A 9,746-nucleotide genomic window follows, 5' to 3' on the forward strand; every position below is an offset into this window, starting at 1 on the left:
ACATTTGTGAACATCCCAATTATATAAGTATATCAATTTAAAAATAATAGATGCCATTTCTGGGGAATGTACTTGGTGGGTGGTGGGGGAGAGGAGAAAATGAAGCAATTTTTGTGTTGCAAGGGCTTAGATACAAAGACACTATGGGGTGAGGTTTGTTAGTAAGGATATGGGCTATGCTGATCTAACAGAGGCTACCAAATACAGTGAGTTAGATGGGGACATGCTTCTTTCTCTCCCATATAACACTGCAGAGGTGGGAGGCCCTGAGGGCAGGGCAGCTTTACATCCTCAAGTGTAACTTCTCCCTCCAGGTCCAAGGTGATCCCTCTAGCTGTCACCATCTCCAGCCAGAAGGAGAGGAGAAAAGGACCAGTAGAATCCACATGCATTCTTTTTAAGAGCACATTACTTCTGGCCACATATCATGGGCCAGGAATGAAACACATGGCTTCAATGAGCTGCAAGGGAGGCTAGGAAATGATGACTTATTTGGGCAGTCATGTGCCCAGCTAGAACACTGCCACTGTGGGAGAAGAGATTTCCGAGGGCATTCTGTAGTCTGCCACACAAAAAGGACAAGGGCAGAATCAGAGGATGCAAGATTGAGAAACCACAGGTCTCCACCTGAGCAAGCAGCATCGATGTCCTGTATTAATCAATTTTCACCCTACTAATAAAGACATACCCAAGACTGGGTAATTTATGAAGGAAAGATGTTTAATTGACTCACAGTTTTGCAGGGCTGGGGAGGCCTCAGGAAACTTACAATCATGGCAGAAGGGGAAGCAAATGCATCTTTCTTCACAAGGCGGCAGCAATAAGTGCCCAGCAAAAGGGGAAAAACTTATAAAACTATCAGCTCTTGTGAAAACTCACTGACTATCACAAGAAGAGCATGAAAGTAACCGCCCCTATGATTAAATTATCTCCCAGCGGGTCCCTCCCACGACACATGGGAATTACGAGAACTGCAATTCAAGATGAGATTTGAGTGGGGAAACAGCCAAACCGTACCTTGCCCAGAGTTGGGATGTGTTGGAGGTTGGGAATTGTGGAGTTGCTCCTCACCTTTATGTCCTGTGCGGACTCCCAATAGATAATGACCATCCCATTGCCAGTGTGCAGTAATGTTCCTCTGTGCCCTCTCTGCTCAGCCCTCTTCTACAAGCTCAGCCCTTAATCCAAGATTTCCCATGGCACCTCCTTCTAACATCCCTGGACATAGATAAGCCTTCACTTCCCATCTTAGCAGGGAGTACATGGCTACTTTGAGCAGAGATCCTGACATTAGGGTAATATGATCAAGGTGTAACCAGGCATTCACTTTAAAATGGCGTTGTGGCAGGACAGTGGTGCCCACCTTACTCTGGTTACTGAACAACAGATGCCAGAGACATGAGTCAGCTACAGTATTGGGACACCTTCAAGTGGTTCCTTGTGGTAAGGCCCAGCAGGAGTGTGGGATGGAGGAGTAATTGGAGACAACAGTAGAGAGAAATTGAACTCAGTTTGAGAAGGACCTTGCTATGGACTGGGTTGTGTCCCCACCACCAAATTCATACGTTGAAGCCCCAATCCCCAGTGTGGTTGTGTTTGGAGATAGGGCTTTTAGAAGGTAATTAAGGATAAATGAGGTCATGAGGGTGGGATAGTAATCCCATAGCTTCAGGGCCATGTAAAGAAGGGGAAGAGAGAGCTTACTGTAACTCCCCATGCACAACCACTGAGGACAGGTCATGTGCAGTCACAGCAAGAAGGTAGCCTTCTGCAAGCCAGGAACGGTGCCCTCTCCAGAAACCAAGTTGGCCAAAATCTTGATCTTGGACTTCCCTGCCTCCAGAACTGTGGGAAATACATTTCTCTTGCTTAAGCCACTTAGTCTACAGTATTTTGCAATAGCAGCCTGAGCGAAGATAGGCTTTGTGCACTCTGTGAATTAGAATGAAAATTTCATGTTAGAGAAAATGGGTACCAGTCAAATGTGTGAAGCCTGGGTTGAGACATAGTCAGACTATGTTAGAGATAGATGGTTCTGGATACAGTGTGAAGAGAATTTGGAAATAGAGAAACTGAAGGTAAAGGAGTCCAATAAGGAAGGTCTAGCATGAGTCTTGGCAGAAACCAAAAAAGTTGAATAGTCCATAGCAGTTAGCAATAAGGACCCAATGGAGAGGGATGGAATTTTGGGTCACTTAGCAGTTAGAATTGTCTGAACCTATTGCTAAAGGAAAGTGAAGGGTTGAAGATGGTTGTCTGAACCCAAGAAAAGATAACTGGGTAAATGAAATCTTTAGGAAAACCCAAATTACTGGAGAAGGAGTGTGGGAAGATTACGAGTGAGTGAGTGGGCCCTTCTACAGGGCAGGACCCTGTGTAAGGTATTCTAGTAAGGATACTTAGAAAGAACTCAGGCTAAGGGAGGATGACGATACATCTCTGCTTCCCAAACCTCTAGCAAAGGTGCCTGTCCTGTTGTTGGCCTTCAGCACATGCTTGTTGAATTTAATTGAATTATACTCAAGGTAGGCCTGGCATGGTGGCCCATACTTGTAGTCCCAACTACTCAACTTGAGGAGTCTGAGGCATGAGGATTGCTTGAGTCTAGGGTTCAAGGCTGCTAGTGCATTATGGTCGCACCTGTGAATAGCCACTGCACTCCAGCCTGGGCAACACAGTGACCCCTGTCCCCTCAAAACAAAACAAAACTCAGTGTGCTGTATTGAGACAAGGTCCTATTTCAATCTGTGAGAGAAAATAATCCCATTGTCTGGGAGCAGCATTCATCTCTTAGTTCCAGACCTGCAGGATAGCAAATTTATCTCTGAAAGGGGGAAATAAATAGAGGCAAAAGAAGAAAAATGAACACTTACCCACTTTCCAGAGAGGGAATGTTCTCTCCCCTTCGGATTTCATGTCTGAGTGGATGGAGGTTGGCTCAGAGATGTTTCCACATTTCCAGCTCTGACAGCTGTTGGTAATAGCTACAGCCCTGGTCCCCTGGAATCCGCTTCCCTGCCTGAACCGACCATGCACTGACAGTCAGCTCTTCCCAAACAAGCAGTCTCAATGATGACAAGCGTCTCCTTGGAAGGAGAAGCTTCGAAGGGAAACAGTTTGCAGTAACTATTTCTGTCTGTGCCTTTGTGTGGCTGCCATATGAAAGCATAGGTCCATTAAAAAAAAAACCTCTTGCTCAGGTTAGAGTTCTTCCTGTTTTCATTTTGATTCCTGGAGTGTTGCTGCTCTGGCTGGGAAAACAGCAAAACCTGGCCAGAGGTGGCAGGGCCGAATCACTGGGTCACCATCAGGTGAAGGAGCCAGAGCTGTGGGGCCCACTGGGGTGGCCTGGAGAGCATCAACTGTAGCTGTCAGGGCCCGGCTCTCTTTTAAGGACTGTATTGGCAAGTAATTGCACTGTAGCCAAGGGGTACTGGACTCGAGTACATCTTAAAATGGATCTCCTCTCTCTTGGAACTCGCAGATTGTTGAGATGTTAAATGTGAATGATGTGTGTGTGCGTATGTTTGTGCATGAGAGAGAGAGAGTTAGGGGGAGGGGCATGCTTATATTCTCAAAAGATGTTATAGCATAAAACAGTAGGATCACAGATCTAGAGGAAATGCTGTGACCTGACATCCTCACTCTATAATACCATTTCATGTCTCCAGTCAGTGCAGTGGAGTGCAACTCTGTGCTAAGCACTAGGAATGCAGAGTTCAGGTGGGGCTGGTGGGCAGGAGGGGTAGCACAGTAAATGTAGTCAGAAAGCTAATATTTGTTAAGCACCCACAGTATTTTGAACACAGTATACATTATCTTGAGGCTCCCATTTCATAGTAACCACAATGGATTTTCCAGATACTGTGCTAAGCAGTTAAATGTATATTGCTTTTAACTTTCCTAAATAAACCCAGGAGGGAGCTATGCATGGTTTTCATTTTACAGGTGAAAAAACTGAGGCTTAGGTTAAACCACTTGCAGGAGTCACACAGCTGCTCAATTCTGAAGCTCACATCCTTAACCAGTACACATGCTGCCTCCCTGCCTCTAAAAGAGGGTTAATGATGCTTCTTTTGCAGAGTTGGAGATCATCATTCATTCAAAGATCACTTTGAAGATAATCCGATGATGTATTTGATGTGCTTAGCATGGGGCTGGCACATGGCAGGCCCTCATTACATGGTACTCTTACTAAAAGGTGGTGTCAAGTTTAATCCGACCCAGGCCCCAGGCCTCTAGAGTGGAGGCCTCTTGGGGGTCAGCCCTTTAACCTCCATCCCTCCCACCAGGGCACTTGCCTCCTTTTACATCCTGATTGCCTTCTCTGTCATGCCATGTTGAAAGAAAATGAAAACCAGGCCTCATATCAGAGATATGACAGCTGGGGCTGTATCTTTTCCATCTCTGTATTCTTCTGGAGAAGGGACTGGAATGGTGCAGCTATTAACGTAAATAGTTGTTGAACTGAATTGTGCACCCTCTCAGCCTTGTGGATAACAAAAGTTTCCTCTCTCTACCACTGAATTCACTATAAGCACCTAAACAAGGCACCATCTTGTCCTCATGTTAAGCCTAAATGGTGAACATTCTCACCCTTATTTTCATATGTGAGTAAACAGAGGCTCAGGGAGGGTAGTACCTGGCAATTGATTGCCCAGCATGGAAAACAGCCTTTGCAATACACTGTGCATGGACCAGAAGCACCTTTTTATTCTGTGGGTGGCAAGAGGGAGTCGGCAGGGTGGGATTGTGGAACCTGTCTCCAAACCCACTTCAACCTCCGCCGCTCTCACCCACTTCTGTGGTCTCTGCTAAATTGCTGCAATGTGTGCTCTTTGGCACCAGCCCTGGAGACCACCCAGGCATTGGGGCAAATGCAAAATGCAGCCCCCAACCTCAGCCCAAAGCGGGTGTCTTTTGGAGCCAAGCACGCCCTGTGGTCTCTTTGAGTGCTGGGTTCTCTCCTAGGTAAGCTCTTAGCAAGCAGAACCAAGAACACAGTCACTCATACCAGAGGAGGAATTGCAGGGGCCAGTAGGGACCCGATGGCAACCCGTACAGGCTGGGGACATTCACCACCTTCCTGGCACTGACTGGGATGTCTGTGTTCCTGCAAATGCAGGTGGCCCCACTTCCTGCAACTGGTGTCTTCCTGCAGAGCTGGGTGAGAAAATTGGTGATTGTAAATCGGGAAGATTTTTAACTTACAAGGGAGCTTATGCTTTTAAAGGTGTCATCCTGAAATCCTTTTTTAAAGAGTTCCCACCCTAATATTCCCCTCTTTCTAAATCCTAATATGTACAGATTTGCTTTGTGCCCCATTTAGTTGCTGTGTCCAGATAAACTCCACAGATCACAAGGCATAGGACATCTGTGTGCAGATCAGCCCTTCCCTTACTGGCCATGTGGCCTTGACCTTGGGAGAGCCACCTAAACTCTTAGACTTCCTATTAACTGGTACAATGCATTTAAAGTGATAGTACACTGCAAACACACAATGCCATACAATCAGGAATTGTCAGGGCAGTACATTTAATGACATTATTATACGTTATTTAATAAATAACATTTATTAAACAGGCAATAAATGGTAGTTTTTTTTGGGGAAGAGGGAGACTTACAGTTTTCTTCTCAGCAAAATTGAAATATGACCTGATCTGCTTGAGTTGTTGACAGTACAGATTGCTGGGCAAATTAAGATATTATTTATTCATTCATTCAACACACCTTCCCAAGTGTCTATTAGAAAATGTGCATTCTATTTGGAAATAAATGATCACAATGCCGTTTGGTCACTGTTTTAATGGAGGTAAGTGTAAAGCATGGTGGTTATGGAAAGTGTGCCTTATTTCCCCAGAGAAGTGGAACTGGCTTCACAGAGCAGGTGTGCATAATGGCTAATGGATATTGGGTTCTGACCACGTGCCAGATGCTGAGTCTGCCCGGCTGATAAGCACGGGAGAATGGTGTGGTCAGAGGCGGAAACAGCATGGATAAAGGCACAGCGGATTTACAGAGAGCACGTCCAGGGAAGACTCTGTGGTTAGGATTGAATTATTAATAACAGAACTTTGCTGCAGGATTGCAGGAATCACTCTTATGTGATCCAGCGGCGCCTCTGATTCTTGCTTTTGTCTGTAGCCTAGAGGCTGTCAAGCAGGGTGGGAGTGCTTCCTAGGGAGTGGGGGGCATTTGAAAATGTGGGAGAGTAGTTTTTGGCTATCACAGTGATGAGGTGCAGTGCTAAAGACATTTCACGTCCAGGGCTTAGGGTTGTTAAGTGCCCTGCAATGCTCAGAGTGGTCCCACTCAATGAAGATTGGCTTCACAGAATCCCAGGGCACCTCCTTTAGGCCACATTGTGTAGTCCTTTCTCTCCTTTGACCTCTGACTATATCTGGTGCTTACTGGGTCCACCAAAGGGTGTGGAACTGGATTGGAGATTGTTGGGAATCCAATGGCTCACCCCTGACCATCCAAATCAACTCAAATGTTCTAAATAATTAGCTTTTAGCCCCTACTCCATGGGTTATATTTGGCCTCAGAATCATTGTTTTGCTTTCTTGATTTAGGATAGCAGAGTTGATGAGAAAAGAACCTTATTCAGTTACCTGGCTATCTGGTTGGGAGCACTTTATTCTCTATTCCATAGCCTAAAGATTGGTGAAATTGATTACCACTCTTTGGCACACAGCTACTGCTCTGGTTTGGGCCATTTCCTGCCTTTTGGGTTTCTAACCACATCTCACTCCAGGCTCCTCTACTTCATTCTCTTATCTTTCCCCAGCACAGATGCAATTGTCTCTCCTCCTGCTCTTTCCCTTACCTCTAGGATGAAATTGAGGCCCTTGGGGCTCTGGGCCTGTGCCCTGTCCAGGTTCTTCTAGAAGGCAGGACAGCCCAGTGGTTGAGGGCATGGCCTCAGGAACCAGGCTGTTGAGATCCCTTCCCTGCCCTACCACTTCCGGATTATGTGGCACTTTGTAGTTCACTAATCTTTCTGTGACTCAGTTTTTTTCCATCTGTAAAAGCCAGCAGCGATAATTAGAATTAATTATGTCAGCAATAATTAAATGTGTTCATTTGTGTTTAAAGCACATAGAAGCGTCTAAGTGGGGATTATTAAGATTTTTTTTTTGTGCCATAGATCCCTTCTCAGAGTAATGGATTAAATGCTTAAAATGAAATATATAGCATTATAGAGGAAACCAATTCTATTGAGAAATGATTATCAAAATGTAAAAAAAACCTCACATCTTTTGATATAGAAATAGATGTGCTTTGTTGAGGTGTTAAATAAGAAGATCCAATGGCAGGTCGAATATGTATTGCAGTTTCAAAGTAGCAATGGATGCAAACACTATTTTGAGATTCTGCAACAACCCTTGTAAAAAAATGGAAACAGTAGTTGTTCCTACTGGTAATGAACCCACAGGTAGAAGCATTGCTAATACTACCATGGTTTGTTGCCTACACTGAAGAATGAAGAACAATCTAAATTTAAGTTAGAGATTAGTAAAAAAAAAAAAAAAAAAAAAAAAAAGATGTAACTTTTGTTCTCCTTTAAGTTCATGGATCTTTCCTTAATTCTTGAATCCCACAAGGAGTCTGTAGACCTCAATTTAAGGACTTCTTTGGGTGGATCACAAGGTCAGGAGATCGAGACCATCCTGGCTAACATGGTGAAACCCCATCTCTACTAAAAATACAAAAGCAAAATTACCTGGGCGTGGTGGTGGGCACCTGTAGTCTCAGCTACTTAGGAGACTGAGGCAGAAGAATGGCGTGAACCCGGGCGGTGGAGCGCTCAGTGAGCCAAGATTGTGCCACTGCACTCCAGCCTGGGTGAGAGAGCAAGACTCCATCTCAAAAAAAAAAAAAAAAAAAAAAAAAAGAACTTCTTCAATAGGGCATAATAAATGATGTCAATCAGCTAAAAGCAAGGTGGCCAATTCAGTACCAGCAGAAGCAGGAAGGCAACATGAATGAGTTGTAAGAAAAACTCAAGCCTGAGAGGCTGAGCAAACACAAAAGGGCATGAGTTACTTAGCTTGCACATCATTAGAAATAACTACAGATGCATTTGCTAGCCTCTTCTAGGAAAGCTTTTAAAACATTGGTAATAGTCCCTTTCTCTCCACTCTGAGTTTGAAATTTTGTCAAGCAGTTTAGCATTTGTTATGCCATGTCTGCACTATGGGCACCAAACCCTCATTCTTGGGTCTCTGAGGACTCGCACGTCTTTCCCAGTTTTGCTGTTGTATAAAAGCGGCATGTCCTTCCACATCTTAGGCCTGGACACACACATGTCCTTCTTTCCAGATTCCTGGACCCTTCTTGACTTCACTAACTGTAACTGGTCCTCTAAATCCCACTCCAGGGCCTCTCGTCCAGAAAAGTGGCTAAACACGGCTTCTGGGATCAGGCCAGCCTGACGTCTCTCCATGATCATAGGCCTCCATCGGGCCTCCATCAGAGTGAGCATCACACTTCTCTTAGACCTGTGTGTTTTCCTGTCGCTTCTCTAATTAGAGTGAGGGTGTGTTGAGGGTACTTAATGAATGGCTTTTTGAAGGAATGAATGCACCAAAAGAATGAATTGCATGATTTAGATAATATGACTTTTATTTTATTTTATTTTATTTTATTTTGTGATGGAGTCTTGCTGTGTCACCCAGGCTGGAGTGCAGTGGCTGGCTCGATCTGGGCTCACTGCAACCTCTGCCTCCTGGGTTCAAGCAATTCTCCTGTCTCAGCCTCCCAAGTAGCAGTAGCTGGGATTACAGGTGCACGCCACTATGCCTGGCTAATTTTTTTGTATTTTCAGTAGATACGGAGTTTCACCATGTTGGCCAGGCTGGTCTCAAACTCCTGATCTCAAGTGATCAGTCTTCCTCAGCCTCCCCTCCAAGTGCTAGGATTATAGGCGTGAGCCACCATGCCCTGCCTAGATAATGTGACTTCTAAGATGCTTTTCAGTCTGAAGATGATTGTAGGGCTGGATCTCTCAATATCCGACGGGCTCAGCACTTGCTCACAGACATGGCTGGCACAATGGGGCACAGCTGTCATTTGAGTTTGATGAGTGTGAAATATGACTGTGAAATAATGATATTGCTTTCAGATTCCTACATCAAGTTCCTTTGATAGTCTCCATGAGGCAAATCTTCCCCCTCTGAGGGTGGATTTGATTTTTTTAAAATAGACATAATTCATTCAGAATGGCTTCTTATGAATAAGATGAGAGAACAAGATCAGAAACACCATTTTTGGCTCCCCGAAATGAAACGGAGGCCTGTCTGTGAGGCAATAGAACTGATTTTCTCACTTGGCTTGTAAACTAGCTGGAAAGGTAATTTCCAAGGAAACATTCCAAACATGCCTTGAGCAAAAACGACATAATTAGAACAAGCCTCTGGCTCAGTAGCAGAGGAGGAGGATGCTTCTGAAGGACCAGCTCTCACTTGGGAGGGTTGGGTCTGGTATGTTACTTTAAAAGATAAGCCTCGTTATGTTATAAAACAAACCTAGCATTTGCAGAGGACTTACATTTTCAAGGGACTTGAGCCTTTGTTTTCTCTTCAGACCTCAAAGGAATTCTGTAAAATATTAGAGGCGAGTGTTATCAGCCCCATGGACAGGTGAAGAAGTGGAAGACGAAGAACTTGATGATTTGCCAAAGGTCACAGAGCTAGAAGGAGGCAGAGCCACCCCACACTTGCCCAACCTTCATCATCAAGGAG

At 44.7% G+C, this 9,746-nt stretch overlaps 1 long non-coding RNA gene across 3 annotated transcripts in view; it reads right to left on the reverse strand.

Annotated features, from left to right (window-relative positions):
* Window positions 1-3,086, reverse strand: part of LOC123575269 (uncharacterized) — a 70,469-nt gene extending 67,383 nt beyond the window's left edge. For all 3 annotated transcript variants that reach the window (XR_012416953.1, XR_010577490.1, XR_006700519.2), the window contains exon 1: window positions 2,874-3,086. This is a non-coding gene — a long non-coding RNA (uncharacterized lncRNA). The remainder of the gene's footprint in view (window positions 1-2,873) is intronic.
* Between the last annotated feature and the right edge of the window lie 6,660 nt (window positions 3,087-9,746).

Source organism: Macaca fascicularis, chromosome 8, assembly GCF_037993035.2.
Source record: "Macaca fascicularis isolate 582-1 chromosome 8, T2T-MFA8v1.1".
NCBI classification, from domain to species: domain Eukaryota; kingdom Metazoa; phylum Chordata; class Mammalia; order Primates; family Cercopithecidae; genus Macaca; species Macaca fascicularis.